Source organism: Hyperolius riggenbachi, chromosome 3 (genome assembly GCF_040937935.1).
Source record: "Hyperolius riggenbachi isolate aHypRig1 chromosome 3, aHypRig1.pri, whole genome shotgun sequence".
NCBI classification, from domain to species: domain Eukaryota; kingdom Metazoa; phylum Chordata; class Amphibia; order Anura; family Hyperoliidae; genus Hyperolius; species Hyperolius riggenbachi.
In genome coordinates, this window is record NC_090648.1 from 388010586 (window position 1) to 388038214 (window position 27629).

Sequence of the window (27629 nt, forward strand, 5' to 3'; positions counted from 1 at the left end):
TTGATTCGAGGGTGCAGGGGAGGTTAGGATGAGGCATCACAAGCAGGGGGGGGGGGGGGGGTCTTAGGGTTAGGCACCACCAGGGGAGTCTTAGGGTTAGGCACCACCTAGGGAGTCTTAGGGTTAGGCACCACCAGGGGGGTCTTAGGGTTAGGCACCTCCAGGGGGTGGTTAGGGTTGGGCACCACCAGGGGGGTCTTAGGGTTAGGCACCACTGGGGGGGTCTTAGGGTTAGGCACCATCTTGGGGGGGGGGTCTTAGGGTTAGGTACCACCCTGGGGGGGTCTTAGGGTTAGGCACCACCTGTGGGGTCTTAGGGTGAGGCCCCACCAGGGGAGTCTTAGGGTTAGGCACCACCTGGGGAGTCTTAAGGTTAGGCACCACCTGTGGGGTCTTAGGGTTAGGCACCACCTGAGGAGTATTAGGGTTAGGCACCACCTAGGGGGTTAGGGTTAGGCCCCAACAGGGGAGGGTTCTGTGTGATAGTAGGGAGCAGTTAGGTCATAATAATCACTTTTCTTAGCTATATCTAGAGCCCTTTTTAAGCCCAACAAATTTTGCCTATAACAGCATCCTTTTAAATAAACTAAAACTAGCTTTTTCGGCTACACCAGGTGCCCTTTGTAGCCGAATTTGGCATACTGTATATGGGCTACACCAGGCGCCCTTTGTAGCCAAAGTTGTCATATATGTGCTACACCATGCGCCCTTTGTAGCCGAAGTTGGCATATGGGCTACACCAGGTGCCCTTTTTGTAGCCGAATTTGGTATATATGGGCTACACCAGGAGCCCTTTTTTCCACGAGCCCTTTTCAAATAGACGCCCACAAACCAGGGCCGGGCCGACACATAGGCTCGCGTGGCTGGAGCCTCTGGGCGGAGCTAACTGCAGTGTGGGTGGGGTGCAAGGAGCAGGTCTGTATTTTGACTTGTTTGCCGCCCACCACCCCCGCTGTGTTCATGCTGTGCTTACCACCACTTTGCTGGCTGCAGTGCTGGCTGGCTGCTGGTGAAGACGAGCGGAGCAGATGAGCTGTTTATCTATAATCAGCTTTCTGCTGCCAGCTGTCCCCAGTCTCTCCTGGTGGCTGCGTGTATAGAGGAGAGGAGAGCGCCCCTCCCCTCCTCTCTTCTTCGTGTGACACTGAGGGACGGGGCTGAGCACTGCAAGAACCCGGGCAATTCAATCACGAATGAAGGAGTGACTGTGGAAGAGGAAGCCGTGCGGGGGAAGGGGGGAGAGACACTGCAGAGAGAGGTATGTTCAGAGCAGAACATGCAGACATGATTCTGCTCATGTACAGCTCACACACTGCCTGTGCCCGATGCTTGGATCAGTTTCCCTAATGCTGCCTTGTGTGTACAGGATACACTGACAGCTGGGAGCTCTCTCTCTCCTTCTTCCCTGTCCCTGAAGCTGCTGCATGATTCTGCTCATGTACAGCTCACACACTGCCTGTGTTCCTGATGCTTGGATCAGTTTCCTAATGCTGCCTTGTGTGTACAGGATAAACTCACAGCTGGGCAGGGCCGGCTCTACCATAGAGGCAAAGGAGGCAATTGCCCCAGGGCCCCAGAGCCTGTAGGGGCCCCCAGTGGCTACAAGAGGAAAACATTTTTTTCAAAAAGACCTTATAGTTTCTGAGAAAATCGATTTAAAAGTTTCAAAGGAAAAAAAATACACATTTAAAAACCCGCCAACGTTAACGGTTATTAGCAAATCCACCTTAAATGCTAGAAACCCTACATTTGCAGGATATGTTAAAGAGGAACTTCAGCCTAAACAAACATACTGTCATCAAGTTACATTAGTTATGTTAATTAAAATAGATAGGTAATATAATCTCTCACCCACACTGTTTTAAAAGAACAGGCAAATGTTTGATTTCATGATGGCAGCCATCTTTTTGGTTGAAAGGAGGCGACAGGGAGCATGATACACAGTTCCAACTGTCCTGTGTCCTGAGCACCTCTCCCAGTTGCTAGGCAATGTGAATAACAACATAGGAAATCCCATCATGCTCTGCACAGCATCAGGGGAAAAAAAGGCAGGGCTTTTTTTCTTTGATGGGTGGAGCTTAGCTAAAAATGCAGCTAAAAATGATGCTTTGGTAAGAAAAACAAAGTTCTGATGCTGTGAAACTGAAAAGAAACACCAAGCCTTTTCATTTCTGCTGAGTAGATTTTTAGTCCGGAGGTTCACTTTAAAGAGGAGCTGTTAGGTATAGGGCAGTGGTTCCCAACCCATGTGCCGCAACACATACATGTGTCGCGGCAGCTTTGGGTATGTGTCGCGGCTCTCGGAGGGGAAGCGCAGTGGAGGGAGAAGAACTGTGGGCAGCGGCGGAGAAGGGGGCCATCTCCCCCCCTTCTCTCACCTTAGGGTGCTCTTCCTCCCTCACTCTCCCCTCCGATACTAACTGTGGCGGGCTGGCGGCACTTGGCAGTGGGCGGGACTTACCTTCCGTGTCGCTCCATGCGCCGGCCGGAAGTTATGGCTCTGCAGCCGCTGCTCTGGTCTGGATCAGGCCAGAGTAGTGGCAAATCATCCCGCGCCGGCGACGAGACCAGACGGGACAGAGACACGGAAGGTAAGTTCCGCCCTTCTGCCAGCCACCGCACTTCGTTCCGGAGGAGAGAGCGAGAGCACCCTGAGGTGCCGCTCTCCTTCCCTCGCTCTCTCCTCCTGGGGGGGGGGGGCACCTGGCTACATATACTGGGCACATATCCCTGGCTACATATACCCCTGACTACATATACTGGGGACATATACCCCTGACTAAATATACACCTGCCTACATATACTGTGGACATATACCCCTGCCTACATATACTGGGGACATATACCCCTGCCTACATATACCCCTGGCTACATATCCTGGGCACATATATCCCTGGCTACATATACTGGGGACAACTGGCTGTTTGTCATTATGTGCATTTACTGGTGAAAAGCTGTCTCTTATTATGTGCATTTACTGGTGAAAAGCTGTCTCTTATTATGTGCATTTACTGGTGAAAAGCTGTCTCTTATTATGTGAATTTACTGGTGAAAAGCTGTCTCTTATTATGTGCATTTACTGGTGAAAAGCTGTCTCATTATGTATGTGAATTTACTGGTGAAAAGCTGTCTCTTATTATGTGCATTTACTGGCGAAAAGCTGTCTCTTATTATGTGCATTTACTGGTGAAAAGAAGTCTTTTATTATGTGCATTTACTGGGGAAACGCTGTCTCTCATTACGTGCATTTACTGGTGAAAGGCTGTCTGTCATTACCTGCATTTACTGGTGAAACGCTGTCTCTTATGTGCATTTAGTGGGGAAACGCTGTCTCTCATTACATGCATTTAGTCTACGTGTCACGGAGATCTGAACGTTTGGTTTGATGTGTCACGACTCCAAAAAGGTAGGGAACCACTGGTATAGGGTCTCAGAGAAAAAAAAAACACATATATCAGTAGCTAAATATTGGCTGTACTTACATTACATATGCATTTCACTGTCCATGTTTGGATTTCACAGAATTTTTATATAGTATTTGCAGAGAATGATGCTCCTGACAGCTCATGGCAGGTTCCATGTTTGTCTGTCTCCTATGAAGCCAATTGTGATGTCATGTCCTCCCTGCTTCCTGATGATTCCACTCACAAAAAAGATCCTAATGGTTCATGATCAGACAACACTACTGTGCAGTGAATATTAATTAGCCATGTGGCTAGAAACAATAGCGGACTCATGCAGTATACTCTAAGAACTTGTGCCCTGTGATTTTTCAGTGCTGTGAGTTTAGGCTGCTGTAACATGAGCCTGTAACTTCTCACAGCCTTAGGGCGTGATAGGGAAATGGAGGGGAGGATCCAAGGTAGTGCACTGGGGAGAAGCAGCCCCAGAATGCTTTGCAGTATGTTATGCGGCCTGTCGTCCTCCTTACGAGCTTGGGAATAACAGCCTTGTTGTTCAGCACACATCAAAAGTAAGAGAGATTTTTAACTTCAGTATTGCCTTTTTGGCTTCCTTCTAAACTGTTTAACACAGGAGAATAGAGGTTTAAATTAGCTTTTGCAGCCTGACAGTTACTCTTTAAGGAGATCATTGGGAATAAGAGGAAAAAACAATTTTTCAAAAAGACCTTATAGCTTTTGAGAAAATCGATTTTAAAGTTTTGAAGGAAAAAAGTATACTTTTAAATGCGGTAAATGTCACTTTTAGTAGCAAACCTAACGGTAGTGTAATTTTACATGTATCAAAAGAATGAGCAATAAATTTCCTGACACAGTACGTATGGACCTCCTGGAAACCCCTCCGCACCCGCAGCACTTTGGCCAGGGATCGCTATACAGCAGCAGTATGGTTGTATGAAGATCCCTGGCATTTTTTCCTATTTTCCCATATTTTTTTTTATGTTTAGAGTGTGGGAATTTTTTTTTTTATATTATGTGGGGTCCCCCCTCCTGAAACTTTTTAACCCCTTGTCCCCCATGCAGGCTGGGATAGCCAGAATGTGGAGCTCCGACCAATTGGGGCTTCACACCCATACCAGCTGCAAAAAAGGTCCCATAATGCCGATTTTTGTTCCGGGGTATCTATTGGGGGGCCCCAAAGGTTTATTTTGCCCTGGGGCCCCATTGTTGCTTAAACCGGCCCTGGCTGCCTGAGCGCCTCCAGGCTTGGGTCACTTTGTAGTGCTGCTGTGAATACAGCGCTGTCAGTTCCAGCCAGCTGGCTCATGTCACATGAAGTCAGCAGCTGAAAGTTCTCACTTTTGGGGTCAGTACTGAGCGAGTTTAGTGCTGAGCCTACAATTCTGGCAGCACCCTGGGTGACTGCTAGTACAGGCACATCATTAGCATTACAAAAATTGACATTTTTCACATCATTGACACATACCTTAATGACAGTGACAGGTACAGACACATTTTCGTTACAGACAACTCAGGTACAGTTACGTCTTCATCACAACAGACAGTTTGTACATCAAACTCAGGTACCTTTGAAGCAGGCACTATTGAACCCGGTACCCTTGAACTGGGCACATTCAACCCATCTCCCCCTGGTGCCCCCCCAAGTGTGTAAAGTACCTGGTGGTGGTGGGTGGAGAGTCCGTCTCCTTCCGTGAGCGACAAGGTGGTTGTGGTAGGTTCGTAATAGGACACAAGCTTGCCCAAATCAGTCCCCAACAACACAGGGAGCCCGGGAGATCCTCCACAACCCCAACAACCCTTTCTTGAACCCCCACCCCCCATTCGAGCTTAACTCTCGCTTGGGCTATGTGTAAAAGGGTGCCCTCTACTCCAGTAAGGGCAAGGGATTGGCTGGAGCTGATGCTCTCCTTTGGAATAAGGTGTGAGTGAACTAACGTGACATCGGCTCAGGTGTCTCGGAATCCGGTGACAACCTTGTAGTTCACTCTAACAGGCTGCTGCTGGTCGGTTCGGTCGCGGATTTCCTTTCCGCGGGCAAACAGAACAAAATCTGATGATCCAGGCTGTGGTTCGCTGGCTGGTTGCCTCTGCTGTGGGTGAGGTACAGGTGGTACAGGTGCTGGTGGTGTCTGTCTCCGCTCTGGACAGTCGAATTTCATGTGTCCGGGCTGGCGGCAGTAGTGACAGGTGACCCCCTCAGGTGCTGCAGGCCTGGGCGCAGCAGCTGCGCTGGGTGGCCTCTGTGGCTGACGGCTCACAGGGGCAGGAGAATCTGCCAGAGTATTGGGCTGACCTCCTCTCCAGCTAGATGGTGCAGTCCTGCGTGTGTCAGGCACCCAGGTAGTCACAATGGTTTCAGTGAGGTCTGCAGCAACAGTTGCTGATGCAGGGTTGCGCTCCAGCACAAACTGTCGTACATCAGCAGGGCAAATGTTCAGAAACTGTTCTAGGACTATCAAGTCCTCCAGGACATCATAAGACCCTTTGGTGAGGTCTAGAGTCCACTGGCGGAGTGTGGTGAGTAGACTGCTGACCACATCTCGATAAGAGTCAGAAGATTTTTTCTGCCAGGACCTGAACTTTTTGAGATAGGCTTCTGGCGTCAGCTGGTATTTAGTAATGATAGCGTCTTTTATCATACCTCCCAACATTTCAATGTCCCAAAACGGGACAATTAGGCCACACCCCTGGCCACACCCCCAACCCCCTAGTCACGCCCACCCCAGAAAAAGTTCTTTTATTTTTAATAATTTTGTTTAATTACCCCCAAATGGGAGGCGCTGGGAGGGTGCCGGTGGGTGGGGAGGAGGTGGGTGAGGGTGGCTGTGGGTGGGCAGGCAGAGAGAGGGGGAAAAAAGCCGATCGAGGCACCAGCCCGCCTGGTATGCGGCATGGATGGCTGCCGCCACCATTATCCTTCTCCCTCCTAATATGTCCCCCAGTGTCCCCTTCCCCCCGCACAGTAAAATGGGCAGCGGAGCGGCCTGTAACTCTTACCATTGCCGTACCGGGATCCCATCTGGTCTTCTCGCTTCCTGTGACGTCACAGGAAGAAGGAAGCGAGAAGACCAGATGGGATCCCGGTACGGCAATGGTAAGAGTTACAGGCCGCTCCGCTGCCCATTTTACTGTGCGGGGGGAAGGGGACACTGGGGGACATATTAGGAGGGAGAAGGATAATGGCGGCGGCGGCCATCCATGCCGCATACCGGGCGGGCTGGTGCCTCGATCGGCTTTTTTCCCCCTCACTCCCCAGCGGCCGGGACCAGGGGGGGGGGGGGCAGCGCGGGACAGCGGGACGGCCCCCCAAAATCGGGAACGTCCCGCCGAAAACGGGACGGTTGGGGGCCCTGTCTTTTATAGCTGCATAAACATTATCTTTTTCTGCAGGTAACTATGCGAAAGTATCAAGCGCTTTGTAGAGCAGCAAAGGTGTCAGATGTTTGGCCCACTGGTCTTGGGACAGACGATACTGACGCCATGCTTTTTCAAAAGATCGCAAAAACAAGTCAATGTCAGTGTCCTTTTAAATATTAGCAAATTTAAATTTTGCACTTACGGGTGATGCAGCTCCTTCAGCAGGGAGGCTGGGCAATGAACTCCGGCTGGCCTGTTGAACCTTGGCCAGGTTCAGTTCATGCTGTCGTTGGCGCTCCCGTTCTGTAGCATCCCTCTCCGCTTGGCGTTCCAAACGCGCTTCTGCAGTAGCATCAGCAGCCTTGCGTTCTGCAGATTGGCGCTCCAACTGCGCTTGCATGTACTGCAGGTACTTTTCCAGGTCAGTGTCCATCAGCTTTTGCAATGCCTGCTGCATTAGCGGATCAGCACAAATAGACAGTCCAGTACTGGCCGCTTCCAGGCAAGTACTCGGAGAAACTCTGAGATCGGGGTCCACACTGACAGCCTCCTGCACAACTGTTGCCGCATTGCCCGCAGGATGCTCAACCTCCGTACGCATAGGATCTTCAGTCTCTGGTTCCCCTCGTCTTGAGTCAGATGGGCTGGTATCCACCTCAGCGGACATACCCCGCTCCCGCAGTTGCTGGGTATCCCATTGAAACAAGTCCGTTATCAGGTCCTGTTGTTTCTTGCGGCGGACGTCAATGCCTCTCGCTTCACAAAGATTTTGCAGGTCTGCTAAGCACATGAGCTTGTAGTTCCCGGACATTTCCATGCCAAATAAAATACAACTTTTGGGGAGGGGTACTGGCTACACAGTCTCTCTGTGTATATAAAAAATATATTGCATTCAGCTACTACCAACAAATTAGTTCGTTTCTCGATAGGGCTAATTTGATAGCGCCATCTTAGATACTTTCAGCACAACACAGATCCCAAACGCTGCCAAACACTATCACAGAACCCCTCCTGGCCAGACCGCAAAATGCCTTCCAATCGGTTTCAGCACACAGACCATGCAAGCTGTGGTCGCAATCGGTGCGCAGAAACCGCTGGAATTTTTGCAGCAGTCCGACTAGAAGGGAGCCTGTGAGTTATGGTAATTACAAATTACACACTATTTCAGGGTATAACTGCCACCACCTCTGTTACCATGGCACAGAGGAGCCCACTGACTGGCTGAGTCTAGACCTGCAAATAAAAACGGTTAAACACACTCTATTCTGTCTAGCTAGCGACAATAGTAGCGACTCTTCAGAGACCCGGGTTCAGTTTTAGCAGGGTAGCTGGATCAATAAAGGATGGTTAGTGTTGTTTATTAAAAATGCAACATAAATAATTAATATATACAGAAAATTATTAAAATCAACAATTATAGAAACATTAATAGCCAGTATGAAAATAAAAAGGGAGAAAATACTTAGAAATCGTGGAAATATGTCCTTCTGGGAAAACTAATAAAGTTCTTGGTTTCAGTTCAGTTCAGTTCAGTAGCAAAGTCCAAACAAACCAGGTGCCAGCATGTGCTCAAGCTGGCAAAGATGTAATCCGGATGATGTTCAAAGTAGAGGACTGAAGTCCGCTTGCTGGCAATGTGCTTTTCGGGGGTGTGGCAATGCCTGCCCCCTCTAGACTGGTATCAAGAGATTCAGCACGACCCTACAAATCCCATGATACCGCTCTCATAACTATCCTATTTACGGTATTCCGTAAATATGCAAAAAATCATAACTCCATGCTTTCCTAATCTGGCTGAATGGCTCTGGCAAGTCTGAGCCTGGGCTGGGAAAGCCTCCTCTAGTCTAGATGAACAGACGTTTGGTGTTTTACACCTCTGGCTAATTAACCTCTAAGCGTGAGATCAGCTTGGATAAGCTTTGGCACCTCTGTGAAGGCCCAGATCCTCCTCATATGCTAATTACAAATCACAGGTCTTTTCAGTTGGCATACTTGGCTCTTATGAAAAGAAAACTCACTGAGAAAGAGAGAGCCCAGATGGACTGCAGATAGCCACAGACAGACAATCTATGTCGGGCAACGCAACGTCAATCGGGCAGTAAACCGATTGCGATTGCATTCTATTTTCTCACGGCTCGTCCGTGACAACCAGACACCAGACCAGCCCTAAATCACTGAATGAAAGGCAGCCTTGGGGGAGATGGCCCCCCTTCCCCCCTGGCCAGTGTGGGTCTGCCTGCCACTGCAGCTGAGCTGAACATGCAGGCATATGGGAACAGTCTGAAAGACCACCTGGGGGGCCCAGCAGAGGTCAGAGGCCCCAGGGCATTTGCCCCTTTTGCCTCTATGGTAGCGCCGGCCATGTATACTGTATGTACATACTGTATTGTCTGGTGCCTTATTCGTACAGTTTCACTATTTTTTTAAGTTTATTCATAAATGTTATTTATTTCAACAATTTTGTAGTCTAGTTTTTTATTATACACAGAATGTCTACAAGACCTTTATTCTGACATATTTTGGTGAGTTATGGCTTAAGAATTGGAGGCCTAAAATTCTTGAAAGAAATGTACCTCTTTTATACCTATAAATCCAGAAAGAAATGAACCCCCAGAGAGGTTAATCAGTAGGCTGGTTCACATTTAGGCCTGGGACCCACTAGTGGCACATTTCTAAGCACTTGTGACTTGAAAAGCTCTTGCTAATGTAAAGCTATGTGTGTGATCCCCGCTGTGGGATGTGATTTTTTTTTTCTTTACATCATCTGTAGTAATCACAGTAATTTACCTCACCCATTTAGATCACATTAGCAAAAGTTTTGCAAATCACAAGCGCTTAGAAAAGCGCTGCTATAGTGAGTCCGAGGCCTAAATATGAACCGGCCTATTTATTAATATGCCACACCAATATAGTGCGGTTTTTGTATGGGGGGAAAAAACTTGCTGTTACTATATATATAATAGTTAATTCCCAGCAGAGTTAATTCAGGGATTGTATCTGACTGCCACCTGGAGTCAGGTAGGTTTTTTTCCCCCTTAAAGAAAACCTGTAATGGAAAAAAAACCCTCTGGGGGATACTTACCTCAGAAGGGGGAAGCTTCTGGATCCTAATGAGGCTTCCCCCGTCATCCTCTGTCCCTCTGTTCAAGTGCCATGGTCCCCCAAAGTGCAGCGAGGTAAATATTTACCTACCGCGATCCTGCTCAGGCGCACTAGCTGCTCTTCATTTGGGTAAAGGTGGAAATAGCCGAACCAGATCGATCCGCTCTACTGCACAGGCACGAGTCCTTTTGCGCCTGCTCGGTAGAGTAGATAGAGTAGAGTAGATCTGGTTTGGCTACTTTCACCTAGCCTGAATGAAGAGCCGCTGCTGCGCCTGCGCTGGATCCCAGCGAGGTAAATATATCATCCCTTGTCAAGCTTGTCGGGGGAGGATTGGGGTAGTATTCAGGGGAGCCAGCTGTGAATTCCCGGAACCTACAGGGGAGGGGGAAGAAGCCTCATTGGGACCCTGAGGCTTCCCTCTTCTGAGGTAAGTATCCCCTAGAGGGGTTTTCTTTAATTACAGAGTCTCTTTAAGGGCCTTTTGACACTGGGGCAGTCAAATTGACGCACTGCTAACGCAGCCTAATGTAACCCTATGGGGAAGTTTATACTTCCCACGTTGCGGTATGCTTAGAGTGACCAGATTTTTGTCGGTTCAACCTGGGACAGGGGGAAGGGGGTTTGGCGGAGGGGGGAAAGAGGGGAGGGGGGTGCGTAAAATGGGAAGGCTGCGCCGCACCAAAAAGTGGGGGGGCTGCGCCGCGACAAAAAGTGGGCGGGGCCATGACATTGTATGGGCAGAGCTAACATAATGATGTAACAGCGAGGCATAAGAAAGCAGTGTTTACGCCATGATGTGGTCAAACGAGGATTCGCATCATTAGTGTGCAGAAACTGTGTGATGCTATTTAATAGTATACCGTAACCCCAAAGCAGCAAACATAGCCAACTATGACCATTAAATAATAAATGCAGCAATAGTTACCCCAGACACCAGAAAATAAACGCAATGTGGGCAACATGTCAGCACAAAATAAACGCAATGGGCAACATGTCAGCACAAAAACGCAATGTGGGCAACATGACAGCACAAAATAAACACATTGTGGGCAACATGTCAGTACAAAATAAATGCAATGTGGGAAACATTTCATCACAAAATAAACGCATTGTGGGCAACATGTCAGTACAAAATAAACGCATTGCGGACAACATGTCAGCACAAAATAAACGCAATGCGGGGAACATGTCAGCACAAAATAAACGCATTGGGGGCAACATTTCAGCACAAAATAAACGCAATGGGACAAACATGTCAGTACAAAATAAACACAATGGGGGCAAACATGTCAGCAGAAAATAAACGCATTGCGGGCAACATTTCAGCACAAAATAAACGCATTGCGGGCAACATGTCAGCACAAAATAAAACGCATTGCGGGCAACATGTCAGCACAAAATAAACGCATTGTAGGCAACATGTCAGCACAAAATAAACACATTGCGGGCAACATGTCAGTACAAAATAAACACATTGCGGGCAACATATCAGCACAAAATAAACTCATTACGGGCAACATGTCAGCACAAAATAAACGCATTGCGGGCAACATGTCAGCACAAAATAAACGCATTGCGGGCAACATGTCAGCACAAAATAAACGCATTGCGGGCAACATGTCAGCACAAAATAAACACATTGCGGGCAACATGTCAGCACAAAATAAACGCATTGCGGGCAACATTTCAGCACAAAATAAACACAATGGGGGCAAACATGTCAGTACAAAATAAGCGCAATGGGGGCAAACATGTCAGCACAAAATAAACGCATTGTGGGCAACATTTCAGCACAAAATAAACGCATTGCGGGCAACATATCAGCACAAAATAAACGCAATGTGGGCACATTTCACCTGGAAAAAAAAAGCATTTACTCACCTGACAGAAGTCCCCTCATGCAGCCGGCCTCTGGTGTGTGTGTGCAGCTCCCCCGGACGATCCTCCTCCAATCTTCCGCGCTCACAGGCAGAGCAGGGCTACGGCAAGATGGCGCCCGAAGCCCTGTACTGGAGACACAAATAGTCTCCAGTACAGGGCTCCGCCTCCGGACACCATCTTGCCGTAGCCCTGCTCTGCCTGTGCCTACCGGAGGACAATGCAGGCTGCTGGAGCGGGACTGCAGGGAATGAACTAGCTGCGGCTAGTTCATTCAGTACGGTGGCCAGAGTATCGAGGCCGGGACGTCCCGCTGCTAAAAGTGGGACGTTTCCCGGGACCTCATGCAGCCTGGGACAGCGACCCGCGAAGGTGGCACGTGTCCCGGGTAAAGCGGGACGTATGGTCACCGTAGGTATGCTTTGCAGGAAGTCCCTTATCTAACGCTAGCAAACAATTACGTTACTGTGTTTCCTTCTTGATGGGTGAATGTCTTTTTTTTTTTTTTTCAACCAAACTATGTAACTCTGAATATGCACCTTTAAAAAGGAAAAATCTCCCTCGGAACACTGCAGGCCTTTTTCCGAGAACCAAGTGTGAACCCTCTTTGCTGGTACAGACTGCAAGAGCTTTTTCTAAGCGCTTGTGATTTTAAAAGCTCTTGCTAATGTAATGCTATGTGTGTGATCTCATTTGAGCAATGTCATTTTATAAAAATTCCCCATAGTATTGCATTAGCAAGAGCTTTTCAAATCACAAGCGCTTAAAGAGACCCTGTACTGAAAAAACGTCTCCTAGGGGGTTCTTACCTCGGGAGGGGGAAGCCTTAGGGTCCCAATGAGGTTTCCCCCTCCCCTGTAGATACAGACAATCCAGCGCTGGCTCCCCCGAAGTCTCCAGCAATCCTGACTCAACAAGCCTGACAAGCTACATTTATTTACCTTCCCTAGCTCCAGCAGGTGGTGCTGTTGCGGCTCTCAGCACGGAGATAGACGGAAATAGCCAATCTCTATCGGGTCCGCTCTACTACGAAGGGGGAAGGAGACTTGCGCCTGCGCAGTAGAGCGGCCCGACAGCGATCGTCTTTTTCCGCCTATACTGCGCCTGCGCTGGAGCCGGGAAGGTAAATATTTACATCTCTGCTGTTCAGAGGGGCACATAGGATAGTGGTGGGAGGGGGAGTCAGCAGAGTCAAATATGGGTTTGCTGTAGGATGAAAGGTGTGAAATGCATGGACGGTAAGAATCGGAGGAATATATGTGGAATGAAAGGTAAAGGGTATGGGACTGGGTTGAATCCAAAGATAAAAAAAAGGACATTGAAATTGAGGAAGGGAAGTCTTAAAATCATGTCATTGAATGCCAGAGGGTTGAATATCCCAGAAAAGAGATCATCTGTTCTTAGATTGTGTCATAGGGAGGGGGTGGACATTGTTTGCCTACAGGAGACACACTTTAAGGGCCCACAGGCCCCGCGTTGCTATGATAGATACTATAAAACAATATATTTGAGTGGCCTACAGCCATCTAAGGTAAAAGGAACGGCTATCCTGATGGCAAACAATGTCCCCTTTGTTTTAAAGGAAGAATATGCTGACCCACAGGGAAGATTCAATTTAATTAAAGGGGGACTGAAAAATAGAATGATCATGCTGGGATCATATTACGCGCCAAACACTGGACAGATAGAGGCCCTGGGGAGATTTATAAATAAATTGGAGACATTTATCGAGGGTAGCATAATAATATGCACAGTTTTAAACATGTCCCTTGACCCTCAAATGGATACATCAGAGGGAAGATCTACTATACCTATGAAAACCCAGAGAAGATGCAAGGACTTGCTGCGTAAATTACAGCTGGTTGATGCTTGGCGTGTGTGTAATCCCACTGTAATCACTACTTAGGGATGAAAGGGTTGTTCAAAAAACGAGAAATGAGTTGGCATCATATTTTCTTTTGAATTCCAGGGGTGAGGCTTCTGAATTGACGGTTTGGGAGGCCCATGCCACATAAATATTACATTAGAGGCATATTGATACAAGAGGGGTCCAGAAGGAAAAAAGAAAGAGACAGGGTAATAAGACGCACTGGATAATATAAAAAAGCTGGAGCTTTATGAATACGGCAACAAATGTAGTTCCATGTTAGCCAGGGCCTTAAAAAGACAACAAAGGAGTAATTATACTCCCTGTATAAAGGATAAAAGAGCAAAATTGGTTTTCATTATCTGCAACATTGCCCTTTGTATATCTTGCCAGACGTGCTTTATGTATGTAGATATTTACATTTGTATGATTTATCCTACATTTCAACTTTACATCTCCTTTTTTATATATTTATTAATATATTTATATATATTTTTTGGTACTTATCCGTTTGCCGGGCGCATCCTCTAGGTGGCGACAAAACTCCACCAGAGTTACATCTTTCCCTACTATCCATGTCGGCCTGGAGGGGGAATAGTAATTAGCGCCACCTGCCGGATGCGCCCGGCTAACGGATAAGTACCTATTTTTTTATTATTATTTTCACTTTTTGTCTATTATTTTCATTTACGATTATTCTCCAACATCTAATATATTAACCCCCCCCCCCCCCCCCCCCTCATATACTTATTCCCCTCTCCATCGCCTCCATATTCTACCTTCGGCGGTATTTTGCCTTATTTTCTTATGCCTCCCAAAATGGCCGCCGCCTATTTCCCCTACTGTGTCCCCGCTGGAGGGACTTCTCAGAAATGGCCGCCTAGTACACTGCAGAGAGGCGGACCGCCTCACATCTCCTAGGAGAGGACGGTGTAATGTCTGATTGCGCTGCCCGGAAGCTCCCTTCCACACTAAGTAGCACGCATGCTCAGTGCTGCTGGAGGTAAAATACTAAATTTCTCCGCTCCCACACTTCTTACACTCCCCAAATTTTCAGGGTAGGGAGGGGACCCCCCGAACGACCTCTATGCCAAATTGCAGCCCCCGAGACCCGCTGGTTCAGGAGATAGATTAGAGAAATCTGTCTCGGGAACCAGCGGGTCTCGGGGGCTGCAATTTAGCATAGAAGTCGTTCGGGGGTCCCCTACCTACCCTGAAAATTTGGGGAGTGTAAGAGGTGTGGGAGCGGAGATATTTAGTATTTTACCTCCAGCAGCATCATTCTTCTATACCAAATGTGGCCGCACAGTCTCCTACTGCGCATGCGGAGCAGCGCAAATCCACAGGCAGCGTAATCAGACACAACAACGGCGCCGCCTTCCCCATGCCCCCATGCGCTCACCTTAGTCACATGACAGGTGATGACCTCATTGGCCACGCTCCCAGCCATACGAGCGCGCGGGGAAACAATTCAATTTATTTTGTACTGCGGCAAGAATCGCTGCATAGGTGCCTAAGGTTCCTTTTCCCTGGTAAGTGTAGGATCCCCCTCCATTTACTACTTTTTTTACACACCGCTCATATAGATCCGAGTACTGCCTCCTTGCACACTTGGCCAGGGCTGCTACTATTTTTTAATGCACATATGTTTATGCACTTATTTACTGAACTGTTTCACCACAACCCAATAAACCCCACCCTTGCTCTCATATGGGCCACATGCTAATCCCAAAGCCCCTTCACTGCGGCCACACGGTTTTGCCATCCCATCATTCTCCATACTTTTTTGGTAAATATAATTTGATTTTAACCATTTTTACTTATGTTCCCTTTATAAAGCTTAACTTTTAAATATATAGACGGGAAGCCCATATGAAAATGTCCGACAGCGGATGCCACTATTTACTATCACACAAGATTATTTACTGTGGCTTACGTTTTAACTGCAGGATATGCACTATTTGGCCAATATGTGTTTACTAGGTTGTAATACCTTTCTATGTATATACGCTGATGGTATATGATGATTTTAACCACTTAAGGACCGGGCTTGTTTTCCATGATCTGTGCTGCGTGGGCTCTCCAGCCCACAGCACAGATCACCTTGCAGCCAGGGTGACCAGACTCCCCCATGCCCCCCCCCCCCCTTTTCCTTTTTTCCCCACTAGGGGGATGACTTGCTGGGGGGGGTCTGATTGCCGCCGGCTATCTGTGTGTAGCGGGGGGCTCCTCAAAGCCCCCCTCCGCAGCGATATTTCGCCTCCCTCTTTCCCTCCTTCCCATGGGCAGTACAGGACAGCGATCCGTCCTGTACCGCCTCAGATTGGCTTCAGCCTATCAGATGCTGACGATCCCCGGCCAAATCAGAGGCCGGGGATCGCCGATCTCCTTTATGGGCCATGCGACGTAAACACCGGGGATTTCTTCCCCGCGTGTTTACATTTAGCCTGTGAGCCGCAATCGGAGGCTCGCAGGCTGTTCACGGAGACACCCTCCGTGAACTGACATGGAACACCACTTACGACCTATCGGCGTTAGGTGGTCGTTAAGTGTTTAAGCTATACGATGTTTTACACTGCATGATGTATTTGAGAGAAGGCCTCGCCTCTTAGTTCCTTGTCTGTTTTTTTTAAAGGCATGACATTTGACCTGATGAAGCGGTTGCTACTGCGAAACACGTTGTAAATTTAAAAGTACCCTATTACAATAATTATTTTTATGATATCCTGAGTGACTACTTCATAAGGTAGGATCTTTCCTTACCTTTTGTTTTATATATATATGCCTCAATAGTGGTTTTTCTAACCAGTGGTGTATAAACCATCATTTGCGTACCCCTAGGGGGCCTCCTACCCTCTTCTATTGTGTCTTACCCCCTCTGTTTGGGGGTCACCACTTAGGCGGGTGGCTTTTTCCTATGGAGCTGCGACCATCGAAGCGAAGACACAAGGCCGAGTGGGGACGGTACTTTCCCACATGTGATTCATTTTGGTTGCTGTATATGCAACCCGGCTTTGTGAGTATATCTGAATCCTTTTTTTTTATACTTGCTCAACACATCTGCGATAATACACCAGATCGGGCTCCTGGTGTCCTCCCACTCCTTTTTTCTATCCCCCCAGCGTCCAAAATTGGTTTATGGGCTGGGGTAAATAGCAAGGAAGTTTAGAGAATACTAATAAAGGGTTATATAATTTAAAATCAGAGGTAACAGAGGCCGCCAGAAAAAATAAAAGGGAAGAAATAAGGTATATAGAAGAAAGTGGTATGCCTAGACTGTCGGAGGAAGATGCCTCATCCCTGGAAGCTGTGGTTCGGGTGGAGAAAATAAAAATAGCAATTAAACAAATGCCAACGGGTAAAGTGCCGGGGCTGGATGGGCTGACAATAGATTATAAATTGTTCAGTGATCCGCTAGCGGGATACTTAGCTGAGGCATTCAATGGATTGACTATGGGGGAGGGGTGATGGGTTTTCGCCCCGTATGCTGGAGTCCTATATTTCGCTGTTGCACAAGGAAGGCAAAGATCCAACGCAATGCCAAAGTTATAGACCTATTGCGCTGTTAAACATTGACAATAAAATATGCGCAAAGGTGCTGGCCAACAGATTGGCGCCGCTTATGAATCAAATAGTACATCCGGACCAAATGGGATTTATTGGAGGCCAGAGATGGCACTATCCAGGGCTGTGGAGTTGGTACAAAAATCTTCCAACTCCGACTCCTCAGTTTCTGAAACCACGACTCCGACTCCGGGTGCCCAAAATTACTCCGACTCATCGACTCCACAGCCCTGGTACTCTCAACCTCGCATGTTGGACAAGGGCCCACTCTGACCCTGTCGTATTTTTGTCCACTGATGCCGAAAAGGCTTTCGATAGGGTGGGGTTACGGGAAAAAATGTGTACAAGAATAATGGGGTTTTATACATACTCGAATGCAAGGGTGAGGGCCAATGGGTTAACCTTGGTAACATTTGAGATCAAAAATGGAATGCGGCAGGGCTGTGCTCTCTCCCCGCTGCTTTTGCTTTGTCACTAGAGCCATTTTTGTGTAGGGTGGGGTGAGACTCCAGCATATGGGGCATAGATGTTAGGGGATAGGAGCACAAAAGTGGACGACATGATGTTCTATCTTATGGGCCCCCACAATTCACTGCTAAATTTAATGAGAATTTGAAATCGTGGGGAGACTTTCTAATATGAAAATGAATTTTGACAAAAGTGTAGCGATTGCATGGGGTATGGGAGGGGAGCAAAGGAAGAAATTGATACAGAACTTCCCACTTAAATGGCAGGACAGAACGATAAAGTATCTGGGAGTAAAAATTGTTTTTGATTTAAAAGCTATAATAAATGACAACCATGTCCCCCTACTGGAAAAGATTAAGCAGAATTTGGAGACATGGGACTGTCCGGCTTTTCCTGGTTCAGAAGAGTATCCTTACTCAAGATAAATATTCTCCCACGTTTTCTTCATCTGATCCAAGCCTTGCCGGTCTCAATTTCTTCTCCTTTTTTTTAGGTAGCTAAAAGGTATAGGTCGATTTTTGGGGAAGGGGAAAAAGGACTCTGGTTAGCTACAGGTTACAGACGACGATAGAAAGGGGGGGGACTTGCGATACCGGACTTTCAGCGATACACCGAAGCAGCCACTCTAGTCCAATTTATAGACTGGAATAGAAACTCAGGGGAGAAAAGATGGGTCTGAAGAAAAAATAGTAGGAGACTTTATTGGCGATCTACCTGTAACAAGTTTACCTTCCAGCTGCAGGTCCCGCGGCATCTCCGGCGTGGTCCGGGCGAGCTGGAGTCCTCTGGCGGCATCCCTCCGGTGGTGTCTTCCGGCTCGCTCAGAAGAATCTGAAGTGACGGTAGGGGATGCCACTGTGACATCACTGATTTGGGGAGTGGTTTTGGGGAATGCAGGATCTGTATTTAAGGCCAGTGAGTTCAGTTGCTCACTGACCTTGATACTAATCAGTTTGCTGGTTCTTGGCCTTGCTACCTTCCTGAGTTACTTTTTGATAGCTGTAATTTGGAATTTATTAGGAATATCATATCATTGTGATTTATCTGTGTATCGACCTTCTGCCTGTTTCATGACATTTGCCTGTGTCTAACCCTCTTGTACCGCAGCCATCTGATTCTTGTTACCGACTCGGCCTGTCCCTGACTCTGTATCTGTCTGATCCTTGCAATATGACTGACACTTATTACGACCCTGCTCGAATTTGACTACGATAAAGCCTGACGATTTTGTACCTCAACTTAGTAATATTTGTGCACAAGTTCTCACCAGACTAGAATATTCATTGTACAATTACTGTGTATTTATCTGTACGTTATCTCATCACGCACCAGCGTGATATTATCAAGGCCCACCGATATTCTGGAGGCTATGCGCGAACAGATCCAGTCACTTGTTGGCGCAGTTAATCTTCTCACTGAGCAATTAAATAATCAGCAAACACATATTACACAGTTGTCTAATGCTGTAGCTCAGATTAACATACCCGCCAATGTTCAGCAAGTTCCTCCACCGGCTCACCCTCCACCAATAATAGAGCCAAAAATGCTGTTACTTGAGAAATTTTCAGGAGCTCGGGCTGACTTCAATAATTTCCGCAACAGATGCATGCCATATTTTGAAGTCCGATCTAGGTCTTCTGGTAACGAATCCCCAAAAAATTACATTGGTAAAAACATTGTTGCAGGGAGATTCACAGACTTGGGCATATGGGTTGAGCCCTGAAAATGTGGCCCATACGTCTGTGGAATTTTTTTTGATGCTATGGTAGTAATTTATGCTGATCCTGATATTTTGGCTACAGCTGTCCGTAAACTCGGGGATCTCAGTCAGGGTCGTAATACCCGTCAGGGTCGTAATACCTCTGAGGAATATGCGGCAGAATTTAGAAATTGGTCTGTGTCCGTAAAATGGGGTGAGGCAGCACTGTTAGATCAATTTCTGTTGGGTTTATCGGATGCAGTGTTCTCCCCAGAAATTTTTTTCAGCCGGGTGGCATGAAAAGGTAGCCGGGTGGAGAAGTAAGCACCCTTTTCCACTAGGAAACGTGATTGCAATCGCGCTGTGATCACGGAATCTACAATTTCAACTACCTGTGATTGTGCTGTATAGCTGCCAGAAACAGAGCACAATCTCCTGATAATTGCAGTTCGGGAAAAAAACTGCGAATTGCATGTTATCGCTATTAACTACACAAACGCAGAATTCTCCAGACTAAATGAGTGACAGAGGTGCACAGATGAGGCTTTGCATGCAACCAGCTGTAGTTGGGGATCATTTGGAGGGGACAGCAGCAGCCTGAAGGGCAGCAAAACCACAGAAAGTGACCAGATAAGACTGCTAGGGGCTGGAAGAAGCCTTAGCTAAGTAGATCTAATCTCTTCCCCCCCCCCCCCCCAGTGCAAATGTCCTTTAAAGAGACTTCGTAACAAAAATTGCATCCTGTTTTTTATCATCCTACAAGTTCCAAAAGCTATTCTAATGTGTTCTGGCTTACTGCAGCACTTTGTACTATCACAGTCTCTGTAATAAATCAACTTAACTCTCTCTTGTCAGACTTGTCAGCCTGTGTCTGGAAGGCTGCCAAGTTCTTCAGTGTTGTGGTTCTGCTATGAACTCCCCCTTCCAGGCCCCTCTATGCACACTGCCTGTGTGTTATTTAGATTAGAGCAGCTTCTCTCTTATCTTTTACAAGCTGGATAAATCGTCCTCTGAGCTGGCTGGGCTTTCACATAGTGTGGAATTACAGACAAGGGCAAAGCTGTTTGCAGGAAGAAAAGAGCAGCCTGAAACTTCAGTGCATGAGAGATGCAGGGGGAAAGAAACACACAAATGATATCTTGAGATTCAAAAGTAAAGCTGTATACAGCCTGCTTGTGTATGGATGTATTTTCTATGTGTGGACATACTGTACATCAACCTACTTCCTGTTTTGGTGGCCATTTTGTTTGTTAATAAACAAACTTTTTAAAACTGTTTTTAACCACTTTTAATGCGGCGGGGAGCGGTGAAATTGTGACAGAGGGTAACAGGAGATGTCCCCTAACGCACTGGTATGTTTACTTTTGTGTGATTTTAACAATACAGATTCTCTTTAAGGTATTATTATGAGACTGTCGCTTTTATTGAACAGTGATAAGTTGGCACTTTTTTTTGACATTCATGACTTTGCATGGATACACACTTCTCCCCATTGAGGTGCCACATTCCTTTAGTGACCTCTCTTTGAATTACTCAGAAGTGGTATACTCTAGTCCGTGTGCTACTTGTTTGTTTTTCTGTTGCTGGAAGCTAATTACCTGGATGCCTTGTGAAGTTGAAAGAGTTCATTAGAGGTCCTCTGGAGTACGGGCGTGCTGGAGTGACTGTTAGAAGTGACTAAGCTGTCACTGTATCGTCACGCTGCCCTGCACTCTGCCCGTGCGTTCTGTGTGAGGAGCAAGGATGATCTCTCCTCCCTGGTGTGACGATAGCTGCTGCTGCTGGCTAGACGGACTTGTGAGGGGCGGGGAGCACACGTTTCCTGTTTATTACTGGCTGGGGGGAGGCACCAAGGAGTAAACATGCCGACTGGCTGATTGAAGAGACGGCTGGAAAGAGAGTCTTCAGCATTGCAACCCGGGACCTATCTGCATGCATGTAATAAAACAGCGGAATCGGGTCTCTGGTGTACGGATGCCTGGCTAATTATGTCACACGGGTTGCTGAATTTTACCTGGGCGGCTGCCGATCTTACCCGGGCGGCGCGCCCTGCTAATATGCTCTGGGGAGAACACTGGGATGCTGTTAACGATGTACTGATCAGTCATCCTGAACCCAAGACCTTGGAGGATGCTATCTCCTTGGCCATACGTGCAGATAGGCGAATCAGATACTGCAGGCAGGGGAAGACTTATCCCATTTCAGGGAAACATAACACCACACCTACTGCCTCAGTGAAAGAGCCCATGCAGCTGGGTCATTCCAAATTATCCCTTACTGAAAAATTGAGGAGAAAAAAGGAAAAACTATGTATGTATTGCGGTGAGAAGGGTCATTACGCTCAATCCTGTCCACTTAAAAGGGTTCCGGAAAACTCCAACACCTAAGTGAAGTAAGGGGACTTCACTTGGGTGAGCAGTCTTCTCCCCTTATATGTAAAAAAAAATATGTTGTTGCCATTGACTGTGTTCTGGAAAAACAAATCAGAACACTGTCAAGCTTTCCTGGATTCCGGAGCAGCCGGAAATTTTATTGATTTTTGCTTTTGCCACTCAGCTGGGTATTCCGATTGAACCCTTGTGCACAAAAATGTGTGTTGTTGCTATTGACACTCCTCTGCAATCTGAGATTCCTATTTCTATCACTTCTGAAATCTCAATGCAGGTGGGGGTTTTGCATACCGTAGTCATGCAATTTTGTTATCAGAATGCCATCCACTCCGCCGGTGCTGGGGTTGCCGTGGCTCCAACTCCACAACCCAAGTATCGATTGGTCTTTAGGACAACTTACTAGGTCTCCTTTCTGTCAGGAAAAATGTTTGAAGACAGTATCACTTTCAAGTTTAGGGGTTAAGTCTGATGAGATTCCACCTCCTTATCTTGAATTTTTTGACGTTTTTTCTTTCCACAATCTGCAAATAAATTACCACCGCATAGACCTTACAACTGCCCTATTGATTTACTGCCTGGTACTATGCCACCTCGGGGTCACTTATACAATCTGACTGGGCCCGAGAAACTGGCTATGAAACAATACATTCAGGAGAATCTACCTAAGGGCTTCATACGACCCTCTACTTCACCAGCTGGGGCAGGGGTTTTCTTTGTGGAGAAGAAAGACAGGAGTTTACGTCCTTGCATTGACTATAGGGGGCTTAACAAAATAACTGTAAAAAAAACAATATCCACTTCCTTTAATTGACGATCTGTTTGCACAGGTATCTGGGGCCAAGATTTTTTTTTTTTTAAACTATTTATGAGGTGCATGCAATCTGATACGTATACGTCAGGGCGACGAGTGGAAGACAGCCTTCAACACTCAAGACGGGCATTACAAATATCTCGTTATGCCCTTTGGTCTATGTAATGTCCCGGCTGTCTTCCAAGACTTCGTCAATGATGTATTTAAAGATGTTCTAGGTTGAATTGTGGTAAGACGACATTCTCATATATTCCAAAACTTTGTTGGAACATCGAGGACATATGAAGTTTGTGTTACAGAGACTACGAGAAAATTCTCTATTTGCCAAACTTGAGACATGTCAATTTGGGATTTCACAGGTGCCATTTTTGGGGTACATAATTTCTGATCATGGGCTTGCCATGGATCAGAAAAAACTTTCGGCAGTAATGGATTGGCCACAGCCTAAAGGACTTAAAGAGACACTGAAGCGAAAAAAAATTGATATTATGATTTGTATGTGTAGTACAGCTAAGAAATAAAACATTAAGATCAGACACATCAGTCTAATTGTTTTTAGTACAGGAAGAGTTAAGAAACTCCAGTTTCTTATCTCTATGCAAAAAAATGTCATTAATCTCTACGACTTTCAAAGTCGTGGAGAGGGCTGTTATCTGACTTTTATTATCTCAACTGTTTACTTTTCCTCTGGCAGAGAGATCATTAGTTCACAGACTGCTCTGAAAGAATCATTTTGAATGCTGAGTGCTGTGTAATCTGCACATATTAGAGAATGATGCAATGTTAGAAAAAACACTATATACCTGAAAATAAAAATATAAGAATATTTTCTTTGCTGCTAATCTTCTAGTAATTATTCATAGTACACAACCAATTCATTATATCATATTTTTTTTCTCGCTTCAGTGTCTCTTTAAGGCCATACAGCGATTCCTAGGGTTTGCTAATTACTATAGAAAATTTATGCTTTCTGTTCTGCTCCAGTTTTAACTCACCCTGATGTACTTTTGCCATTTTTTTTTTTTGTAGAAGTGGACGCTTCTGAGAATGGGGTGGGAGCGGTTTTATCTCAATTTTCTGGAAAACCAGAACGCATACGCATCCTTGTGCGTATTTTTCCAAAAAATGTTCACCTGCTGAAAAAAATCGATATAGGTAACCGAGAACTGTTGGCAATTAAGATGGCGTTTGAGGAGTGGAGGCATTGGCTGGAGGGTGCAAATCATACAATCATTGTGTATATTGACCATAAAAATCTTGAGTATATAGAGGGGGATAAGAGGTTGAATCACAGGCAGGCACGATGGGCCATGTTCTTTTCTCGTTTCAACTTCATAATTACCTATAAACCAGGTTCTAAAAATATCAAAGCAGATGCCTTGTCAAGAAATTTTGAGGTAGAGAACACATTACCAGCCACACCAGAAACCATTTTGCCTCCTAGTCGAATTCTTACAGCAGTGCTCACTACAGAATTCCCTGACGTACATACTCTGCTTCAGCCATTCCAGATAGACAGTCCTCTGGAAAAACCCACGGGGGTAGATTTTGTTCCTTTGCAGCTCCGTTTACGGTTCTCCAGTTGTTTCATGAATCTAAGTCTGCAGGTCATCCAGGAGAGGCTAAAACCCTGGAATTACTGACTACATGTGTGGTGACCTTCTCAGAAAAGATTGTAAAGCATTTGTGTCAGCATGTACTACCTGTGCTAGGAATAAGGCCTTGCAAGTTGCCCCAAGAGGGTATCTCATGCCTCTACCTACTCCCTCTAAACCTTGGTCACATATTTCTATGGATTTTGTCTGGAGGAAAAAGAGTAATCTGGGTGGTGATGGATCGTTTTAGCAAAATGGCTCATTTTGTGCCTCTACTTGGCTTGCCCTCAGCCAAAGAACTGGCAAAATTATTTATGGTACAAATATTTCGCCTGCATGGTATCTCTGACAACATAGTGTCCGATCGGGGGGTACAGTTTGTCTCATTTCTGGGAAGGCAGAAACGCTCAGACCCCCTGCCAGTTCAACCAAAGGGTGCAGGATCTGGGAAGCCAGGCCAATCCGTAAGTATGTACAGAAGGATCCGCAACCAAGCAGAGGTGGAAACTTTTTTTTTTTTTTATTATTCAAAAATTCCACATGACAGATGCAATAAAATCACAAGGTACAACTGACGCGTGTCGGGCTTACAACCTTCCCTTAGTCATAGTTAAAAACTATGACTAAGGGCAGATTGTAAGCCCGACACGCGTCAGTTGTACCTTGTGATTTTATTGCATCTGTCATGTGGAATTTTTGAATAAAAAAACAGCGTTTCCACCTCTGCTTGGTTGCGGATCCTTCTGTACATACTGGTCTCATTTCTGGCAGGAGTTCAGCAAGGAATTGGGTATCACATTGTTCTATTCGTCTGGATATCATCCAGAAACGAATGGGCAAACAGAACGAATCAAGCTTACCTTCCTGCCGCGCTGGAGTCCTCTGGCGGCATCCCTCCGGTGGTGTTTTCCGGCTCGCACGCGACCCAAAGGTTGCACCGCGCTTGCGTGAGTTCGAGTGAGCCTTATAGGCTCAGGAGAAGAATCTGAAGTGACAATAGGGGGATGTCACTGTGACATCACTGATTGGGGGGTGGTTTTGGGGAATGCAGGATCTCTAAGGCCAGTGAGTTCAGTTGTTCACTGGCCTTGATACTAATCAGTTTGCTGGTTCTTGGCCTTGATACCTTCCTGAGTTACTTTTGATTTTTCATTGTGATTTATCTGTGTATCAACCTTCTGCCTGTTTCCTGACCTTGCCTCTGTCTAACCCTCTTGTATCGCAGCCATCTGATTCTTGTTACCAACTCGGCCTGTCCCTGGCTCTGTATCTGTCTGATCCTTGCAATACGACTGACATCTGATACTTGTTACGACCCTGCTCAAATTTGACTACGATTAAGCCTGACGATTGTGCACAAGTTTTCACCAGACTAGAATACTCGTACTACAATTACTTTGTTTTTGTACGTTATCTCGTCACGCACTAGCGTGATAATACCATGGATACAGGAGAATTTTTTTTTTTAACAAAATGGGTAATGCGTACGCATTACCCAGAACGCCAGGGAGGTTAATAGAGTGGGGTTAGGGTTATTTTTTTTTATATAGGTAATTTTGGGGAAAGCTACAGGATCATTTGGAATGGTATGTCTTTTGATATTTCATACTGTAGACTGTAAGGGCTCTTTCACATCAGAGCTTGCGTTGGAGAACGCTCAAAGCATATGTTTTGCTGTATGCTTTTTAATGTGTTTTGATATGTGTTGCACTGCAGTGTGTGCGTTTTTAATGCGTTTTCAATGCGTTACAGCACATAGGAAAACGCAGGTAATTTTTTTTTCTTTTTAGTTTTCAACTTTCTACATTGTTCCTCTGTTGCATTCTGGGACTGATTGCCTGCGTTAACGGTTTAAAACCGCGCATAGTGTGCGTTTTACATTGACTAACATTGTAACGCATAAAGCTAGCGTCGGCTGAAAAACTGCGCCTGGGTGCAGTGTAACGCAACGCACAAAAGCACAGTTATATGTGAAAGCTAAAATGAAAAGTCTATGGACTTTCATTTTATCTTGTGTAACGCAAACTTTACCCGTTGGCAGAAAATCTGCCCTAATGTGAAAGAGCCCTAAGGACTTGCTTCACTGGTTTTCTATGTATATGTATGTATTACTTTTGTATATTTATATATTTGGAAATTGCATAAATAAAGATATTAAAAAACAAACACAGATATAGCATTACATAAGCAAGAGCTTTTCAAATCACTAGCGCTTAGAAAGCTCTTGTAGTGTGAACCAGCCCTCATCATTTGTATTAACCACTTCACCCCAAGGCGGTTTTTACCTTAACGGACGAGCGATTTTTCAACTTCCAGTGCTTATCCCTTTCATTTGCCAATAGCTTAATCACTACTAATCACAATGAAATGATCTATATCTTTTTTTTCACCATCAATTGGGCTTTTTGGGGTTGATATTTGTTTTCAGTAATTAGTTCATTTTCTATGCATTTTAACCACTTGCTGACCGCCTTAAGCCGATGGGCGGCAGCAAGGGCTGGGCCCAAACGACGGCAGGCGTGGCTGTGCGCCGATCGCGTCATGCATGACACGATCTGCCGCCGGTAACTGACTCCGCCCACCTGGTGCGATAACCCGCCGGCCAATTAGCAGCGCCAGCGGGTTTCAAACAGCGCAATCGGGCCAATCAAAAGTGTATAATACACTTTGTTTATGTAACAAGGTGCATTATACAGGCTGCCTCCTCCTCTGGTCACTTCATCGTGCGACCATCAGAGAGGACGGCAGCCCAGTAAGTGACTGACGCACGCACACACACACTTTTCCAGGACGTCTCAGGACAGCAACCCTGAGACTTGTCTCCCTCCATTTCCAACTGGACAGGATATTAGTTAAAAGAATTAACATAATTGATTAGGCAGGCACCCTACATAAGGCAGCATTCCCTTACCCTCATCAGTTGTTTTCCTGTCCAGCAGGATGCTGGTTGTGTGGGGAGAGCTGGCCAACCATGATAGATTTCAGGAGCCGCGGCATACAAGTGTCCCCTATGTCAGCGCTGGTCAGGCGAGCCAGCGCGGGTGCTTGATGTCTGCATCGGCTTCTCCCCCAGTCTGTGTTACACGCCGGAGCGGCTTCTGCTGAAGAACGCGCGCAGAGGGATATGTGACTTCCGCATTACGTGACCAAGGAGGAAGTAGAATGCTTTCCATGGCTCGGCGTGCATCCCAGCGGACATCTCGCCGCATTTAGCCGCTGATTGAGCTAGTCTGCTCAGTAATGCGGTGGATTTCTAAGGTAAAGCAAACCTTTTCATTATGTTTGAGCGGAAACCTTCAGGTGACCTATTCAAGGGTTGTGCATCCTGGTCAGTCTTGTGTATGCTGACCATGGAAGTGTCCGCAGGCTGTTGCTCCCAGGATTCTGAGGAGACAAGCTCCACTCCCTCTCTGGTATGTGTCTTCTGTTATAAGGCCTTTATACCGGCTATTATTTGAGGGTTATCAAGCAC

At 46.4% G+C, this 27629-nt stretch overlaps 1 protein-coding gene across 4 annotated transcripts in view; it reads left to right on the forward strand.

Moving 5' to 3' along the window:
• The first annotated feature begins 1157 nt into the window (after window positions 1-1157).
• The window catches only part of SPDL1 (spindle apparatus coiled-coil protein 1), a 348087-nt gene continuing 321615 nt past the window's right edge, over window positions 1158-27629 (forward strand). For 2 of the 4 annotated variants that reach the window (XM_068277406.1, XM_068277410.1), the window contains exon 1: window positions 15030-15162. The gene's annotated coding sequence lies outside the window, so the exon portion shown is untranslated. Of the gene's footprint in view, window positions 1259-15029; window positions 15163-16265; window positions 16377-27629 lie in introns of those variants that run through there. The other 2 variants (XM_068277407.1, XM_068277409.1) reach the window with 2 other exon arrangements.